Below are 18,566 nucleotides of genomic sequence, written 5' to 3' on the forward strand. Positions count from 1 at the left end.
TGGATTTTTCAGGCTAGTGTGAACCCAAAACTGAAGAGCTCATTCTCCTTCTATGACGTAAGTATAAATCTGAAGGTCCCTGAATGTTGACAGATTTTTTTCAGCGTGGCGCATGAGGCAGTTGTTTTGGTAGGTAATATCCTCCAGTTGCAAGACTTGTTAATAGAATAAGGTTGTCCATACCTCTACACCAAAGTATACTTCTCCAAAATATGGTAGGGAGGACATTTCACCTATTCAAGAATAAGAGGAATAATGATGTTGTCTCCCTTAAAGGACACCACTACAAATTTGCTTTCTCTAGCATATATTACAAATCTTCTGATTGTTGTCTATTGTGTGCACACATCCTTTGATACTATACTAAACCTATGGTGGTTTGATGTCTTCAGGGAGACTGAGATCTTCCTACCCCCTGGCTAGATCACAGCGTGTGCTGTCACTTGTGAAAACCGATTTCCCTTGGCTGCAGCTTGTGACTTTCTGATGTTGTCTTATAGAGGTTTTAGCATTTTCCATATGCTGATGACACAAAGCTTTATGTCTTCAGCTTGACTGACGGGCAAAAGCAATGGAGTACCTAAGCCTGCATATAGTGAGAGCAAGCTAGTAAGTCAGAGGTCGTGAGCTGGGAGTAACAAGAAGAAGCTGTGACAGAAATGATATTTGCTTCTATAATTGAGGGTGCATGCTTGTCATTGCTCATCAGGGTTCTTATGGGTCCGGATGAACCAACAGACCTGGATGATCAAGATGATCAGGTGCCTTTTTCTGTACACTTGCCCAGAGTAATAAGAGTCTTTTGGCTTGGACGCAGATCTAACCACCAACCCCTGTGCTTTTGTGACTCTAAGATTAGAGAACTGCAGTTTCCCGGCATGAATCTACTTCCAACTCTGACTGGAAGCTGAGGACAAAGGGGGGCTCATTGCTTGGGACTCCAAGCTGCTTTCTGGCTTCAGGCAGGATGGAGAATATTGGTTTTAGCTTGACTGTTCCCATCTCCAGCACCTTTTACCCTTCAGGAAAGGCCCGGCTGCTTTCAAGGGTCTGTAGGGAGACAGAGCTGCGTACTCCAGGAGCTTCCCAGGCTCTGCGTATGGGATGAGGCTACCAGTGAAAGCTCTGGGGGGGAGGCAGTGACTACCCTAATCCCTGCCTGGATGCAGCAGGGGCTGGGGATTTGCTACCGGCCTCTCCCCCTGCAGGAGAACGGCACGAACTACAGCCGCTGCCTGAAAGCGCCGGGGCGGCAGGTCTTCCCCCGCCGGGGCGGCAGCTTTGCCCCCACGTCCTCCCGGCGTCCCCGCAGTGCCCAGCCCGCTCCCCAGCGCCGCTTCCCCGCGCCGCGCCAGGCCGGGCGGTGCGGCCGGGACTCTGCCCTGCCTGGGGGGCACGGAGCGCCTTGCCCGCACTCTGCCTCCCCTCCCCGCGCTGCGGCGGGCTGGGAAAGCCCCTCGCCGGCTGCCGCCTCCCGCCCGCGGCTTCACGTGGGCTGTGTTGTCTGGCGGGGCTCGCCCGCCTCCTCCCGCCGCGCTGCTGCAGCCACCCCGGGCAGCGCCGTGCCGAGCCGAGCCGAGCCGAGCCGCGCCAGCCCGGAGCAGCACTCGCGACTCGCGGAGCGGAGCAGGTCGGAGCCGGCCCGCGCCCTCTGCGGCGCGCCCCGGCCCCGGCTCCGGCTCCGGCATCAGCCCCAGCGCGGAGCGAGGGACGGTGAGTCTGGGCTGCCGCGCCGAGCTGCAGGCGGGGCAGGAGCGGGCCGAGGGGAGCGGGGCGGCGGCGCCCGGCTCCACTTCGCGGCAACTTCTGCCGCCGCCGCCGCCGTCGGCACCGGCCCCACGTGCGCGCCGCGCCAGCCGGGAGCAGCGCGACCCGCGGGGGGCCCGACGGCGCCGGCACCGGCACCAGGACCGGGACCGGCACTGGGACGCTCCTGTGTCCGCCGCCGGCAGCGCCCGCCCGCGCGCACGCACCGACACGCGGGGACACACACCACACACACTGCATCCCCCCACACCACACACACACACTGTGCAGTGTGTGTGTGTGTGGTGTGGGGGGATGCACACACACTGCATCCCCCCACACCACACACACACACACTCTACACCCCCCACACTGCATACCCCCCCACCACGCGCACACACACTACATCCTACACTGCCCACACCACACACACTACATCCCCCCACCACGCGCACACACACTACATCCTACACTGCCCACACCACACACACACATACTACATCCTACACTGCCCACACTACACCCCCCCACACACCCCGCCCCCCCCCAGGTGGAGACGAGACCTTTTCTGCTTTGTTGCAGCCAGCGGTGACTTTCTGGCAGTTGGGATCTTGGACCTACCTGTATGTTCAGATCTGCCTGATCTAAGCCTCACAGTTACTTCAGGGATTGTCTTTAAAGTGTTTGATAAGATATGTTGGGATGGGAACCTTAAGCATGTGTATGCCTGGGTGGGTGGGTGTGTGTGTGTGTGTGTGTGTGTGTGCACGCACATGCAGAGCAGTAGGGAGGGGCTGTGAGGGCTTATAGGAAGGGTAGGTTTACATGCTCTGATCTGTACATTTTTGTGATTGTGGGATCAGCTCTTTTGCCAAAAACGGCTTATGTTTTATATTGCCTTGAGGTATTTCTTTAAATACCAGAGTCCCACTCTGCGCTGGGTGCAGTTTCTGCACAGAATTTAATTCCCAGAAGAGTGCGTGTGTGTGTGTGTGTGTGTGTGTGTGAGCTTTTGTCATGTGATGGCAGGTCAGTAGCAATCGCTGGTCTTGGCAAGATGCTTTACCTCCCTGTACCCCCCATGGTAAAGTGAAGCCTGACAGTAACTCCTGAAACTGCTACACAAGCACAGCAGGAGCTGCATCCGGGAGCCAGCAGGTCTCAGGTCTCTTGAGCATTAAACCCCGGTGGGAAAGTACTCGGTAAACTTGTGCTAAGGTGTGGTAATTTTCTTTAGTCCATTCCTTAATGTGCATGCCCGCAAAGTCAATGTGGATGTTGAACTCTTCAGCATTTCCACAGTGTAAACAGATGGGGATACGTGACTTTCTAAAAAAACCTGTCTTTTAAAATTTCAGCCCTTGGTAGCAAGGCCCTTGGCGGAACGGCATAATAACTAAGATAATGTAATTTTCTGTCATCTGGCTGCACTGCCTGTTGGGCTGATCCCTGTCTCACTGAGAACTGCTGATTGGCTAATTACAGTAGTTTTACAGTGATTTGTAAGAGAAGACATTTGTAAAACAGCTTTTATCTGAACCATTCATTGAACTTAAGCAGTACATGCATCCCTTGAATTGAATTGTGGATGGATATTGCCATTCAGTGGTGCATATTTTTAGATGATGAAGGATATTTCTTAAAGGCAAGCTGTTGGCAGTTAAAAATAGCTACACATTGTGCATTTGCTGAGAATGCAGTCAAGCTCTGGCGACAGGTTTTTACGATTTGACTATCCTAAGTAAGTATTCACAATTGGTACTGCGGAGTCATGCATGATCTTCCTTTTTTGTAGCTTTATTATAATAATACAGCCTTACTCTGTAGTGAATTGACCTTTCTGTTCACAATTTGATTTGTAGGTTAATAGAACACATGATAATATTTTTAGGTGGGTGGTGTCTTACCTACTTATGAAACTTTCAGAGATGCATGAATGGATTGCATTTTTCAGTCTGTAACCTCTGACTTAGTCTTCAAACTGCTTTAGTTTGCTTGTAAATGTAGTTTAAAATGGAAGCATTTCACTTCTGGAACGAAGAGCCAAGGAGAATCTTTATTCTCTGATGCAGATCAGATACCTACTTCTTTTATTTTGTGACCAGAAAACAATCATCTACTTATGAAAACAGTTAATTCAGAAGAAAAAGTTATAGATTGGAACCCAGTCTTGTACTCATTGGAATTATTCATGAAGAGTAAATATTTTGAAGGTTTGACTGAAAAATCAAATGCTCTCATTTACTTTGTTTATGCAAACAAATGTCTAATTGAATAGTACAACGCTTAATGCTGGCTATAGATCACATGATTTTTGGCACAAAGGGGATGTTTCCATAACTGGACAGAAAATTAGTACTTTTTTGCAACATGTTACAGAATAGCTGTCTTGAAACACTGTGTTTATGTTAGTGATGCAAATGTCCTGCAGCTCATACCCTAAGATGCTCTCTTTCATCCTCTGCTACTAGTGCCATTTCACACTCCTGGGCATTGAGTCAAAGTAGTCCTTTGGCTCCTCACATGCCAAAAGAAGGAAAATTAAACTGCTGAAAGGAAGGAATCACTTGTACAAAGGATCAGTGAACACAGCCAGTTTGTTGATGACACTCTAACCTTGAGGGACACCAAAAACATACCCATGTCTACAAATCTTGTCAACAGGGAGCTTGAGACTAAATTCTGAAATCAACAACAAAGTAATTTTATGGTTCAGAAATTGTAATAGAAAACATAATCCCAAATGCAGAATGCTTCCTACAAGAGTTTGTGACACAACTGTGACTAAATAGTGGAAATTTGCATTAAAACATGGTATTACAACAGAAGATGCTGTAATGGGTTTTATTTTCTTTGCTTAACTAAATGTAGGGTGGATGGAAAAGGTGCAAATGAGCAGATGAAAGTGGACTGTGGTGTCAGTAATTTCATGTGGATAAAGTGATAATCTTCAAACAGTTCTAACAAGGTTTAGGTTATATATGCATAATCCAGTAGACATGATATTGCTGTTATTTTTCAGTCGGTTTAATCAACACAGGCAATTTGCTATTACTGAAGAGTTCTATCTAGCAAAACTTTACTAATGCTTTTATTTACTGTTCATTTTTTGACATGAAGTTTTCCAAAAATTGCTGCCAAGGTAGTTATAAATGGGAATGTACACAGATCTTGATTTGTTTGCTAGAAACAGTCTGGTAATTGTAAAAAAAATAAAAATGATGTTTGAAGTGTAATCAAAACTAGAAATACATTTTTGTTGATGTAATCATGAATGTGGTTAGATAATCATAAGTCCTCTTTGCATTTTTCAAGGGACAACTCTAGGTATATTTATCTATGAAAGCAATCAGTTTGTCATAGGTAGACAGTTTGAGCATTGATTGACAAGTTGTTTGATTTCCACTTTAAAATAATAAGCATCTCTGCAAACACTGTAGAGAGACTTGGGAATTTTAAAGTGTTGAGGATTTTTTTTTAATGCTGATACCAGTGTGCAGCCTTTGGCAGGAATTCTATGAAAATAACTTTTGTGGTGTGATTTCAGCATTATGTAGTATGTGTTTGACAAGATGCAGATTATTTCTAATACAGGGGTGTAGGTTGTAGCCGTGCTGGTCTCAGGACATAGGCAGACACGGTTTTCTGGGTAAATCTGATCTCTTTTAATAAAATCTGATCAGATTTACCCAAATAACTTTGTCTGCCATTATTTCTAATCCTTGGAAAATGTTCATTCATGTTTAAGGACACTTTACTAAGTGAATAGAGTAGATTATTACTGAAAAAATAATATACAATCACCTCCCACCATGGGAGATTTGTTATTTTTCACAAAGTTTGTCTGCTAAATAGTAGGTGTAATTATGGCCTGTGTTTTCTTATCAGACTATCAATGTGTTTTTCAGTGCTTCTCCATTTGTGTAGGGCCAGAAAAAAGATTGCAAATCTTGTTCTTACAATCATAGGTTTCCATTACAATTACATCCTTTGTTTTAACATTGATGTGCTTTCTCTATAGATAAATTAGCACCAGTGGACTGATCTTGCCTAAATGACATATTGATTTAGGAAGTTAGAACATCCAAAATGTTGTATTCATTTTGCAGAGATAAATCACTGACAGGAAAGAACCAGGCCTTACTAGTTGTCATTATACCCCACAAAGAAATCTGTATTAACATTAAGCTTACTAGACTCTGTATCCCACAAATCAGAAGCTTCAAGGAAATATACAACTAAGTTAGTCAACATCCCAGGATATATCACAGAATCGTAGAAAATTAGGGTGGGAAGGCACCTCAGGAGGTCATTTAGTCCAAACCCCCTGCTCAAAGCGGCACAATCCCCCAACTATATAATTTCAGCTAAGGCTTTGTCTAGACAGGTCTTAAAAACCTCCAAGGATGGAGATCCCACCAGCTCTCTGGGTAACGTGTTCCAGTGCTTTACTACCCTCCTGGTGAGAGAGATTTTCCTAATATCCAACCTAAACTTCCCTTGCTGCAACTTGAGACCGTTGCTCCTTGTTCTGTCATCTGCCACCACAGAGAACAGTCCAGCTCCATCCGCTTTGGTAACTGCCCTTCAAGTAGTCGAAGGCTGCTATTGAATCTCCTCTCAGTCTTCTCTTCTCTACACTAAATAAGCCCAGCTGCCTCAGCCTCTCCTGAGGAGTCACGTCCCCCAGCCCCCTCACCATTTTCATCGCCCTCCACTGGACTCTCTCCAATTTGTCCACATCCTCAGGGTCTTGATTCAGCAAACCGCTCGTAAGCTTAACTTGTTGGAAAATAGCCAAAGAGAATGACTGAGCTCTTACCATTTTATAACCTTCTGGTCTCTGTCCAATGACTCTCATCAGCCTTCTCAGGGGATTACAGACCCCTGCCAGGTGACTTTGTTGCCAAGGCAACCTCTCCTCCCCCACTCCCATCCAGTTCTCCTTAATGGGGGTTTATTGTTTAGAGTGATAACATATCTGTGGTATGATTACATTTCTGTGGTATGTCACTTAAGTCAGTGACCATCTAATGTTTCCTTTTGGGATCAAGCTTTAAGTTCAAGATGGAGGTGAAAAGATAAACGGGAAGTTGCACATTCAAAACAACATTGACAGCTTGGTAAGGAACTCGTGCCGTCATACAGGCTTCATAAATTGTACTGTGAAGTTTCCCAAATGAGACTCTCTGTCTCCAGTATACTTGCTGGAAAGTGTTTGTCATGTATGGATTTGACATATCCCTTCCTTCCTGAAACCCCCAAAGTGGTTTAATGAAATGAATGTGAATCCTGAGAAGATTGCATCTCATCAAAAAGATGTTCCACAGTGATCTTCCTGAGCATGATTAGGACTTAGCTGCATTCAGCTGCTCAGGGCCCAATATGCCCCAAGCCAACAGATATAAGTGAGCCAAAAGCAAGCTGGACTTTAATAGTTGATGTCATTCAAATCTCAGCTCTCGAATTAAGGACTCAATTTGATATCCTTATTCAAACAGAAGTCCCATTGGCTTAAAAAAAAATCCATAGTGAGATCTCCTGTTGGAGGTTCCCCCTCTCCTCCCCTGAATAAATATTGCAGAATAGAGGCCCAGTGATTCAAAAATCACACATTTGCAATTACTAGATGATGTTTTCTTATACTTGATCGTATTTAGTATATACAATGTGCTTCTAATTTGCAAGCCTTTAGATTTAGTATTTACATATTTCATTTGATATTTTCTTATGTAATATTTGCATTTGAAGTATGCTATTCTGTGCTCATATGTCTCCCATATATATTTTTAACAGCACTAGTTAAAACTTTTTTACTCAACTTGTGCATTTTATTATGGAGAATTTGTGTGTGACATATATGCTTGTTCTGTAGAAAACAATGATCTTCAATGTAACTCATTTTAAGTAGCAAATTTAGCATCAGGTTAACAAGGCTATTAATATTGCAGAAGACCTCATTAGTATTTTTATTTATGATATTTTTGATGAAGAGCCCCATTCATACTATATACTGTATTATACATGGTTCTTTCACGGAAGCTCTAATTAAGAGCCTTTCATTGAAATTTGGTCAACTGTGATATAGGTTGTTGCAAACAGAGAAGATGTAAACACCCTTGAGAACAAAGAAATAATATAGGAGGACATAGAGCTGAGAAGATGTTCAGGAAATACCAAACAGGATTTTGATTTGAAAAAACCAAAAAAACTCCTGCATGCTTCTATAAGACATATATATAAATGATCAGAAACACAGAATTATTTGAAGTCCATGTACTTGGGAGAACACTTGGGAAACTAGTATATTGTCCATTCCCTCCACTTGCCCTCTTTCAGCATTAAACTTGAATTTTCAATGTAACATGGTTTCAGGGGGAAAAAGCGGCATGTTTTTTCCAGCAAAGGTTTTGTGTCATGGAACTAATAAGGGATTAGATTCTCTTTGTTTAATTCTGGTACCACATTAATATGAGATCCCAACAAACTGAAGGCAGTTCAGCAAAAGCAAGAGAAATGATTGTGACTATGGAAAACTTGCGTCATGGTATGAAGAAAGATTAAGAGTTAAATATTTAGTTTAGCCAATGAGTAAACCGGAAAAGTAATAAGGGTTTACAGCAGGGGTGTCAAACTCATCCTGCCACATGGGCTGGGTGAGTGGTGCTGTTAACATCAAGGAGAAGAGGCATCTCTGTTTCCTGTGGTGCATTATGGGTGTAGCTGCAAATAGGGTGCAATTTGAAGGAGAGGTTTAAATTGAAAATGTGTGTCAGGTGGCTTGACTGTGTGATAACTTCCTGTACAAACTGATGGAACTGTCATCCCTTGAAAAATCCTAAAAGTGTCCTGCAAGGAGCATTCCTTTCCAGGGATATAACGTGGATGAGCTAATATCTATCTCTTACAACTTTCATTCTAGTATATTGTCCATTATTACTTACACAAATTATACCCAACTTATTTATACCAGTAGCATTTCCATGCAATTTTCAGGTGGAGTCCCTTCAGTTTAAATTTATATGAAATTATACTACCCCATTATGTCAGTGGCTGTCTTGCTATGGTCAATAGTCTGCATCTGTAAGACTATTACTACTTATCCCACAAGTCATCAAGTCTGGCTTGATGTCTCAGATATGCGAGAACTTGTTGGATGCTTCTTTGGAACTATATATCTAACAAGATCTCCGTGGATGATAGCTTGTTAACCTGGAGGAGAAGCAGGCTTCCTTTGCATTTACCTTGTTCCTGAATTATGGGAAAAGAATCTAGACTTCTACAGCATTGATATCAGTTGGGTTTCATATTGGTATATGTGTTCATGTTAGCATATTGGACTGTAGAGCTATGGTTTATGATCCCAAGGGAAGTGGGCTGTAGCTGATCTTTTCTTACAATCATAGGTTTCCATTACAGTTACATCCTTTGTTTTAACATTGATGTGCTTTCTTTATAGATAAAGTAGCACCAGTGGTCTGATCTTGCCTAAATGACATATTGATTTAGGAAGTTAGAACATCCAAATGTTGTATTCATTTTGCAGAGATAAATCACTGACAGGAAAGAACCAGGCCTTACTAGTTGTCATTATACCCCACAAAGAAATCTGCATTAACATTAAATTTACTAGAATGCATATCCCACAGATCAGAAGCTGGAAGGACATATACAATTAAATTATTCAACATCCCAGGATATATCACAGAATCATAGAAAATTAGGATGGGAAGGCCCCTCAGGTGGTCATTTAGTCCAACCCCCCTGCTCAAAGCAGCACAATCCGCAACTAGATCATTCCAGCTAAGGCTTTGTCTAGCCAGGTCTTAAAAACATTTAAGGATGGAGATCCCACCAACTCTGGGTAACGTGTTCCAGAGAGGTGGTGGAATTGGATTACAGTAGGTTGCACAATGTTTTGAGTGTTTTCAGTTAAAAAGGTAGTCAATAAAGGTTCAGGAAGATTTGGTGGCTGACAGTAGTCTGTTGATCCAAATGTTTGGGAGGAAATCACTGCTCTAAGGAGCCAGAAAGTAATCAGAGAATGATAATCCTGATGGTCTATGGTGTGTGTCATGGCTTTGGTATGACTGGTCAAAATGACTCAACTTCACTGAGCAAAAGCACTCCTTTTCAATGTAAAAGCTCACAGTTATTGTGTGATATACAGCAGCTGTTTTCAGTTTATTTTAAAAAAAAAGCTCTTGAGCTTTTCAAGGTATTACTGGTCCAAGTACTTAGCTGTTCATGGAAGCAATTCATCAAGTAAATAATTTAGATGAGAAACTTAATAAATTATAAAGCTGTGAAAACAGTTCACTACCTCAAGTTTAGGATTAACTTGCCGGTGGAATAGATAAGAATAAATCAGGATGAAACCACTATTACTTTTGACATTTAGTATCAGAATTACTTTGCAAAGCTATTTATACTAGCTTTAAAATAGTTTCAAGAAGAAATTAGTTGTGAGAAGGTGCACAGAATAGAATAATGGGAACCTAAGCTGGTTCAATCTCATGATGGGAAAGGGGATAAAATTAATTTGCACATTATCAGGCTGTTTAAAATACTTATGTCCTCTTCAGAGAAATTTTGCACATTTTTAAGAATAGCAGCCAAAAGTGAAAACACTGAGTCCAGTGCAGTGGATAAATACTAACACCTACAGGTCAAGTTTGGAATTCATTTGTAATCCTGAGAGACTCAGCTGAAGTCGCACTAGAATTACCATGGATTTTTAACTCAGGTTAGAATGTGGCCTATGTCTCTTTTTTGGTGGTATATCATTAGTTTGCTAAGAATTGTTAGGCACTGAAAATGAGCATACCTGAAAAAATATAGTTTCCTAGGGTTTTTTTTTTTTTTTGGAGTGCAGAGCACATATCAAGTAGATGTGCCCTGTCTGCCCAAAAGGTGCTTTCAGAGCCATAGGCTACTTTCTGGATGGGGGATATGTCTAACTGAGAACACATCCCATTGAGTTAGTCAGCAAATTAATTGTTCTGAGGTTTATTTGTACTTTCACCATAGCTCTGCAGCTTATCCCACCCACCACAGTAGAAGGCAGACCAGGCTAGCAGTCTGGCTGGTTCAGAGAGGCACAAGCTTTCCTATTACAGCTTGCTTCCTTAGTTGCTACGACTGGTCCCTAACACTGCTTTCCACTGCGGCACAATCACTGATGATTACTAGATACAGCTTTAACACTTCAAAGTGTTTTTGTTAAATAATATAATATGATGTTACAATTTTGGAATAACTTGTTCTAGTATGAGACAATGAAATGTAAATAATGCTTCTGCTAGGTTTTAATAGTTTTTTTAACAATACTTATTAAGTGGGGATAATCATTTATCCAGTCTTTAGGCTTTTATCATCCTCCAGTGCTATGTTGTATAATAAATGACAAAAGCATTTAAGAATGTGCTGTAAAAATACAAGTATCCATGTACATATCAAGAACTATTTATTTTGGATTTTTCCAGCCTCTTACAGATTTTGCCAATGAAATTTGATTCTCCCTTTTTAAAGCTCTTCCAGAAATAGAGACTAAATGGAAACTTTTTGATGATTTTTGTTCAGACATTTTTAAATACTTAGGTTAGTTGAGTATTTAATGATTCTTTTTTTTTATAAGAAGAAAATAAAAGCTATTTTGAGGACCTTTTATTCCTTTAAAAAATTGCATTCGTGTCTTACGTTAAAATGTATTTGTAAGTTTTGAACATAATGATATTATATAGAATTTCAAGTTAGGTACGATGTATAGTGCATTTATTCCAGATAATAGCAGTCAGAGGGAACTCCTAGCCCCACTGAAGCTAGTGAAAGTTTTGCTACTGACTTTAGTGGGTCCAGCATTTGATTCAGCTAATGAGATGAAATATTTTACCTTTTGTAAGTTACTGAGTTTGGGGTTAGAGGCATCAAGTTTTCTGTGCACGTACTTGTCTAGATCTTCCAAAAATCTCATGTGGAAGACAGTGCCATCTGGAATGGAAGGCAGTATGTGAAAATGAAGCATCTTTATTTTCTTTTTGGAAATAATAAATCAATAATTCCTTTAGGGCAGGTGTCCAGTCCTTTTTTGCTGCTCAGCACCTCTCCATTCTCATTAAATGCTGAGTTCTGAGCAAGGAGGGTTAGATCCTAAGAAATAAGCAAGAAATTCTCAGGCCTGAGCAAGAGGTCTAAGAGTTTTCTGTGTGAACTAGTAGCCTTCAGGACTGGTCATGATAATATTTGTAGCCCTCCTCTACTACCATCATCATAACCTTTATATAATATTTGAACTGGAGGGGGAATAGCTTTTGTTCTACCACGTTAAGCTGAAAACTAAGTCTTTCCTTGCACTTCTTCAGAATGCCATGTTTCCAGAGGTAGCTGTAGCTGACCCTTTTTATTTAGTAGGGGTACATTTGAACTCTTGTGTGGATAAACATAGAAAGTCTGTTTATATTTCATCTCTGTTCAGAGAGATTATATTTATAGAATTAAAGTCTGTGTTTCTAAATATTTATTGCTGATGAATTCATGATTATGAACCCCTGAAATTGCAGTGTTAGCAGTTTTGTAATTCTAGCTTTGCCTCAGCCATATGTGTAGGTTTAATTACCCTGCAGTTATCTATTGCTTTCTAAAGAAACATTTTATTTTAGTTTTATAGACTATTAGGTGTTGAGTGCTAATTGCCTTATGTTTGGAGTATATGTTTAGGAAAGGGAGACTTGAAGGGTGTGTATGCATATGCTCCGAGAGGCTCTTGGAGCTGCTCTAATTAAAGCTCCAGGAGTGTCATTTGTATCAGCATCCCTATGCTGCAAAATGGAGGTAGGGGTGCTTTAACTAAAGCTCGTCAAATGGGCTTTAGTTAAAGCACCACTGCCACCATTTTTCAGCACAGGAATGCTGATGCATGTGATGCTGGAGTCTGCTGGAGCACGATAGTTACCATGCTACAGCAGACCTGGTTAATCAAACCTGCTCTGATGTGCTGTAATTGCAGCGTATCGGAGCCACCTCAATGCCTGTGTATAGGTGCCTGAGGTGACCAGATGGGGCACTGTTGAAGGATAAGTTTAACAGTTTGGCAGAGAACTTGTTTAAGCTCGTTTACAGTTCACAATGGGCACAACATGCTGACTGTGCAGCAGCCAGAAAATACTGTGCAGTAGCGTGGTACACCACAGACGGCACTAATATGCTGCTGTGCAGTCCTGTCACCTAAAAGAGGTTCTGCGCAATAAATGCAATAAATTACTAGTGCAATAAATGTGCAATAATGACTGCACAGTAGCCGCTCATGTAGATGTGCCCACCGACGACCAAAATGCTGGTCACCTCAGAATGAAAATTGTATCTCTTATTTATGCACCAGAGTTCTTGAAAAGAAATAGTTTTCTGAGAACTCTGAATTGACATTAATTAATTCCTTTATTTAGCAGTAAATTTTATAAATTCATGTTGGACTTTCACTGGAGTCACCTGACTAAACTTCTGTGCAGTGCTTTTAAAATTAGTACTTTGGAAGCTTACTTTTCCTTGTTGTGCATATGTCACTCTAGCATAATATTGCATAGTTTGGATGTCACCATTCCCATCAGTGGTGGTGCCTGTCAAAAGATCAGTGTAAAACTACAAAGCTATATTAAACATAGGCCGCGGAATGGGGTGGGCCACCTGGGCCACGGCCTGACCAACTTTTAGCACGTTAATTTATATAACCCACAAACGCTCAATTGTCATTCCAGTTAAAACTGTATTTTTTTAACTGCATAGCTAGCTAAATTAATGTGCTAAAAGTTGGTTGGGCCACGGCCTGGGTGGCCCACCCCGTTCCACAGCCTATGGTATTAAAAACAATAAATTAAACTGAAAAAAGAGGTAGCTTAAAGTCTGGGATTGAACTGACTTTATTTAAAATATGTAATAGTATTCTTGTATGTGTATGAATGTACAGGTTTCATTTGTTGCAATTGCTAAATAAGAGATACAAAGTTGAAACTTAATCTGCTGGATACCTTATTTGTTTCTGTCTAGAGTTTGCAGTTACTTTTTTTCATGACAGCTTCCTCTTTAAGTTGAACTGTCTACCCCTTTTGTTTTTCACAGATGAGAGCTAAATTTTTCAAGAATCTTAAATGCCAACAACAACATTTTGAAATGTATTCTTTCAAAATATTAATTGCTTTATTGAATTTTCACAGGGTAAAAGTACATTTTATGCCCAGTGTAATTTTATCATACAAGTTGTACAAGGATTAGAGATAACTGGGCCACTGTGTAAGAGTTAAAACATGCATTCACCCCTAGCTCACTTAAAAGAAATAAGATAAGGAGAAATAACTCAGGACTGAATGAATAAACCAAAGCAAGCATACTGAGACACCAAAAGAAGGCAAGACTAAACAGTCTGCTCTCTGTAGACAAGAGAAGGGTCACCTCTGTGTTTCTGGAACATCATTCAGTTCTAGAATCAAGTCATTTCATCCTTAGATTTTAGCTCTTCAAAGAGTAAAAAAACCCTCAAACAAACAACCCCCAACCCCACAACACCAGCTCTGATAACATAAGAGTATCACATGGGGTCCAACTGAAACACTTGCTGACTCTGGTGAGCATAAGTAGTGTCAGTAAATTCATTTGAACTGTTTAAGTGGTAAGGTGGGAGTAATGGGAGTGAAGACTGGTGGGAGTGAGTAGTTTCACAATCTGGCCCTTTTTGTTTTGGAATAGTGGGCTTTTTTTTTGGCCAGTTATCAGAAGTAGGCAATTGGCAGATGTAGAGCCTCATCAGGATCTATGATCACATTATCATACAGTAAATGTGCCGTGAGCTCAATACAGCACCTTCTAGAAATCAGAAATGGAATTACCTGAACCTATTAGTTCCTTGGTTTCTGTGCTATGATTTCCTGCAAAAGTCTCTCCTTGGGAGCTTACTTTTCCAAAAGGCACTAATAAGTAGCAATACTTCTTTTTAAATTAAAAATATTCATATTGGCTAGTTTCAAGCTTTATCTTGCCATTAATGTAAAACGCACTCCATGAAACAGAAATTGGGAGCCTGTCCCTTAGGAGATCAAGTACTGTTCACTTCTGATTTAAGTTAGACTCATGCAGCATCACAACTCCAAACTTAGTAGAACAGTCACTGAGGTCCTGATAAATCTTCACGTTTGCCCATTGAAGGGACCCTCCCACATATGAATTTCAACTGTCCAGTAGGAAAGGGAGTGTTGGTGAGGGGAAGGGTTAGCTGCCTGCATGTGGGAAGATGATTTGGGATTGCGTCTATGGTTGGTGTGATTGGGGGTTTGTTGTCCCACAGAAATTAGGAAGAGAGGTGTGGCAATGTGCGAGGTGCCAGCCAGCCACAGTGCTGGTTTCTCACTGCCTCTGGTTATGCCGCCCACCTCTCTTACCTGCCACATCTTGCTGTTAAATAATTGGTTAGTAATTAGGCAGGAGGCTGCCCTTCAAGGCCCCTGATATTTAAGGGCCAAAAGTACATGTGCCTACCAACCCTTAATGTGTCCCATGCCTTACAGATGTTGCTCGCAGCTGTGCTAAGCTCTGGTCTGGGACTGGGCCCAACTCACCACAGCATTGAGTCTCTTTCACCTGCGGCCTCAGGTGCCTGAAGGCATGCTAGCAGGGCCTCCACTCAAGCCCTTGCCTTCAGGCCCCAATTTATGCCCCTCACTCACTGGGCTTCACCACTTCCACTCTCTACTCAGCCCGTACTCTGGGGTCTGGGGTTGAACATCCCTGCAGACTCAGGTGTCGCTCGTCATCGTGCCTGGCCTCTCATCAGAGCCTCAACAGCTGGTGCCTTTTCTCAGGGCCCTAACTACTCCTCTCATGGGGTCTTCTACCCCTTAAGACTCAGGTGCTTCTCTAGGCCTCATCTCCAAGGTCTTCCACCCTTTCAGGCTCAGGCACTTCTCAAAGCTTACCTTGCACCTCAATGGGCTCAGGTGTCCCCTATGGGCATCCCTGGCCCTGACTCTCTCTCTGATGTTATCATGTAACCCACTGGGTGGTGGGGGCAGGGGTTTAGGTGTCTCAACCTGCCTTTCACTGGGATGGTCCTCAAACCTGACATTTAAGTGGCTCTGCCCCATCACAGGCAGGACCACCAGGCCTCCCTATCCCAGCAGGGTGCAGTTTTAGGTCATGCCCAGGACCAGGAGCCTCCAAGCCATCCCCATAGCTCCTGCCCTTACCCCCTAGTTGTTCTTGGAGCAGCAGCTCCTCCAGGAGATGTGAATTCCTCTGTGTCTGGCAGCAAACTGCTGCCTCCTGCCCTGCTGGCCTAGGACTTTCCCCTGCTGCTCAGAAAAACAGGCTTCCCCAGAGCCTGTGATAGCTCTAAAGTGGTGGGCACCTCACTGGTGCTCTGTCAGAAGAGGTAACAAAGCTCTAGGGTCCAGGAGGCAATTTCCAGGTGATGGCTACATTGGAGCAGAACCGGTAAGAACCTCTGTGTTTCCAGAGTGAGGACGGAAGCATAGTTCTTCTATGCAGACCTTGGCGAAACTACAGAATTCATGGGACCAAACATCAGTGAACTCTGAAGGGGCACGTTTTCTTTCCCTGATCTGGTTTTACTGAGGAGACAGCTTACTGTTAGTTATGTGTAAAACGTTATCTTGCTTTGAACTCCATGCTTGGGGGGGGGGGGGGGGTGTGCAAACTAGGTGACAGAACATTTCATTGCTTAGATGCAGAATACTTTTTTCCTGTTTGCCAAACTCCTGTGGAACAAAGAACGCTCTTCAATATTAGGGATGGTGTAGATTTCTAAGTGGCGAGAATTAGCATTTCAGCAGCTAATGTGAAGCCAATCCTATTCTTGTTTCTTGGCTGGTAGTGATTTATAAAAGACTAATGGTTTCACTTTCATCTGAAATTTTCACAAAATTAATTTTGAAATGACATCTGGGTTAGAATAACTGTTTCATCTTTGTTCAGAATTCTCAGTGCTGGCTGGTGCTTGATGTAGGTGCATCTGAGTTTGCTTCTATAGAATAAAAGATATAACATATATTAAAAGCGTTATTGAATTTACACATTGTGATCATTGAATTCAAACTGTGATGACTCATTTTCAGTTTTTTCTAGATTTTATGTGACACTTTTTCTTTCATGTTCTTGTTGCCAGACAATTTTCACTGCTCTCTAAAAACTGGTTTGGGCTATCTACTGTATCATAAACATTCGGTGCTCTGTACTTTGAGTTTGCTAAAGAGGCTAGGTTAACCAAACACAGATGCTCAAGAGGACGAGCATCACAAGTCCACATTGGCTTCCTCTGATAATTTTGTTTTGAAATTGGGTTTACATTTTCTTCCTATGTGAGAGAATGCACCTCTGAATTTTGATGGAAATCTTTTGAGGTGCAATGAATAGAATGCTAGACTGTGATTTAGGAAACTTGTGTTCTTCTCATGTCTTTACCATTTCATTACTTTTTGATATAGGGAAGTTGCTAAGCTGCTCTTTGTTTCCTTGTATTTGCCTGAAAAGTGAAGATTTGTAAAACCTCCTTGTGAAGTACTTTGAGATCTATGGATGTAAAGTACTGCATGAATATCAGTACTGCTCATGTCTTACAGATCTAGTACCTGGGAAGTTTAAACAAACCTGGAATGCATATTTGAATCTGGACAATGGTATTCTTCCAACGGTACCATGTGGAAGAACTGCATGAACATGTCCAGTGAACCTCATGAGTGGCTGCTTTAAATTCTGTAGAGTCCTTTAAAGAGTAGATGTTAGTCAGATGAATTCATCCATTCATTTAATTGTTTTCAACATGAAAAGAAGCTACAGTAAAAGTAGTTATGATGTGGTGATTAAATAAAGAAATATTTTAAATGTAAAAGTTCATGTTTTTTGGAGATTGCACTTTAGACCTGTTCTGGGTCTCTGTCACTGGCCCAGTTGTCTCTGTGTATGTGTTATATGCAAAGATTTCTCTTAAGAGGATGGAAAATAAATTCACCAAATTATATGAGCTTTTATCCCTTTATTTCACAATGTTTGGCTTTGCAGTTATTTCCTTTTTCATTTACTAAGTATCTGTAGTTTTTAACACTGCTACATATAATAAAAATGTGAGTGTATTATACCTTATCAGCATGTAGTTTATTTTGCATTCTTTGAAAATAACTGTGAAATTAGCTGGGTTTATTGATTATTCTTAAATGGTAAACTTTTTAATTATAAATAGTGTAGGTGGGGCAAACTTGATTGACAGGAATTAAATATAGGAGAATGTGGTAGATTAACTATGTTGTTAAACTCAGGAGGCTTTTAATGTTCTAGGCTTCTGGAGGAAAATTACATTAATAGTTTTTATCTTTTTATTTTGTAATTGGTATCTTTCGATAAAATAATGTGCAACGTAACTGTGCAGTTGAAACAATAGGCAGCCAATGTGCATGAAAAAACAGCATTGATCTTATCATGTTGGACTGTCAGCTCACCCTGACATTGTAGGCCATTTTTGCTGTTGAAACTTGGAAGTGCAAGAGAAAAAAGGGGTTCTAGGTTCTGATCAGTAGTAGATTAGTTACCTTCATGCTGTGCCAGTCCAGCAGCTCAACTTCTGTTCTGTGCCCATCTCCACTAAAGGGAGATGCAAGGGCTTGTAGCACGTGTGCGAGCCGGGAGCGATCCGGGCCCGTTTTGCGCACATGGGCTGTGGCCAGCAGCCCGGGCACGCGGGGTTGGAGAAGACCGGGGGCGAGCTAGAAATAGTCATGGACGCGTAATGATTGATTTAAAGATTGTTTACTTACACCAAAGGTGGT

General features: G+C 41.8%; 1 protein-coding gene across 2 annotated transcripts in view; it reads left to right on the plus strand.

The window, feature by feature from the left end:
• The first annotated feature begins 1,268 nt into the window (after positions 1 to 1,268).
• CHST15 (carbohydrate sulfotransferase 15) overlaps positions 1,269 to 18,566 on the plus strand; it is an 82,854-nt gene continuing 65,556 nt past the window's right edge. The window contains exon 1 of one of the 2 annotated variants that reach the window (XM_059730052.1): positions 1,269 to 1,713. The gene's annotated coding sequence lies outside the window, so the exon portion shown is untranslated. Of the gene's footprint in view, positions 1,714 to 3,303; positions 3,488 to 18,566 lie in introns of those variants that run through there. The other variant, XM_006278398.4, reaches the window with a different exon arrangement.

Source organism: Alligator mississippiensis, chromosome 6 (genome assembly GCF_030867095.1).
Source record: "Alligator mississippiensis isolate rAllMis1 chromosome 6, rAllMis1, whole genome shotgun sequence".
Classification (NCBI taxonomy): domain Eukaryota; kingdom Metazoa; phylum Chordata; order Crocodylia; family Alligatoridae; genus Alligator; species Alligator mississippiensis.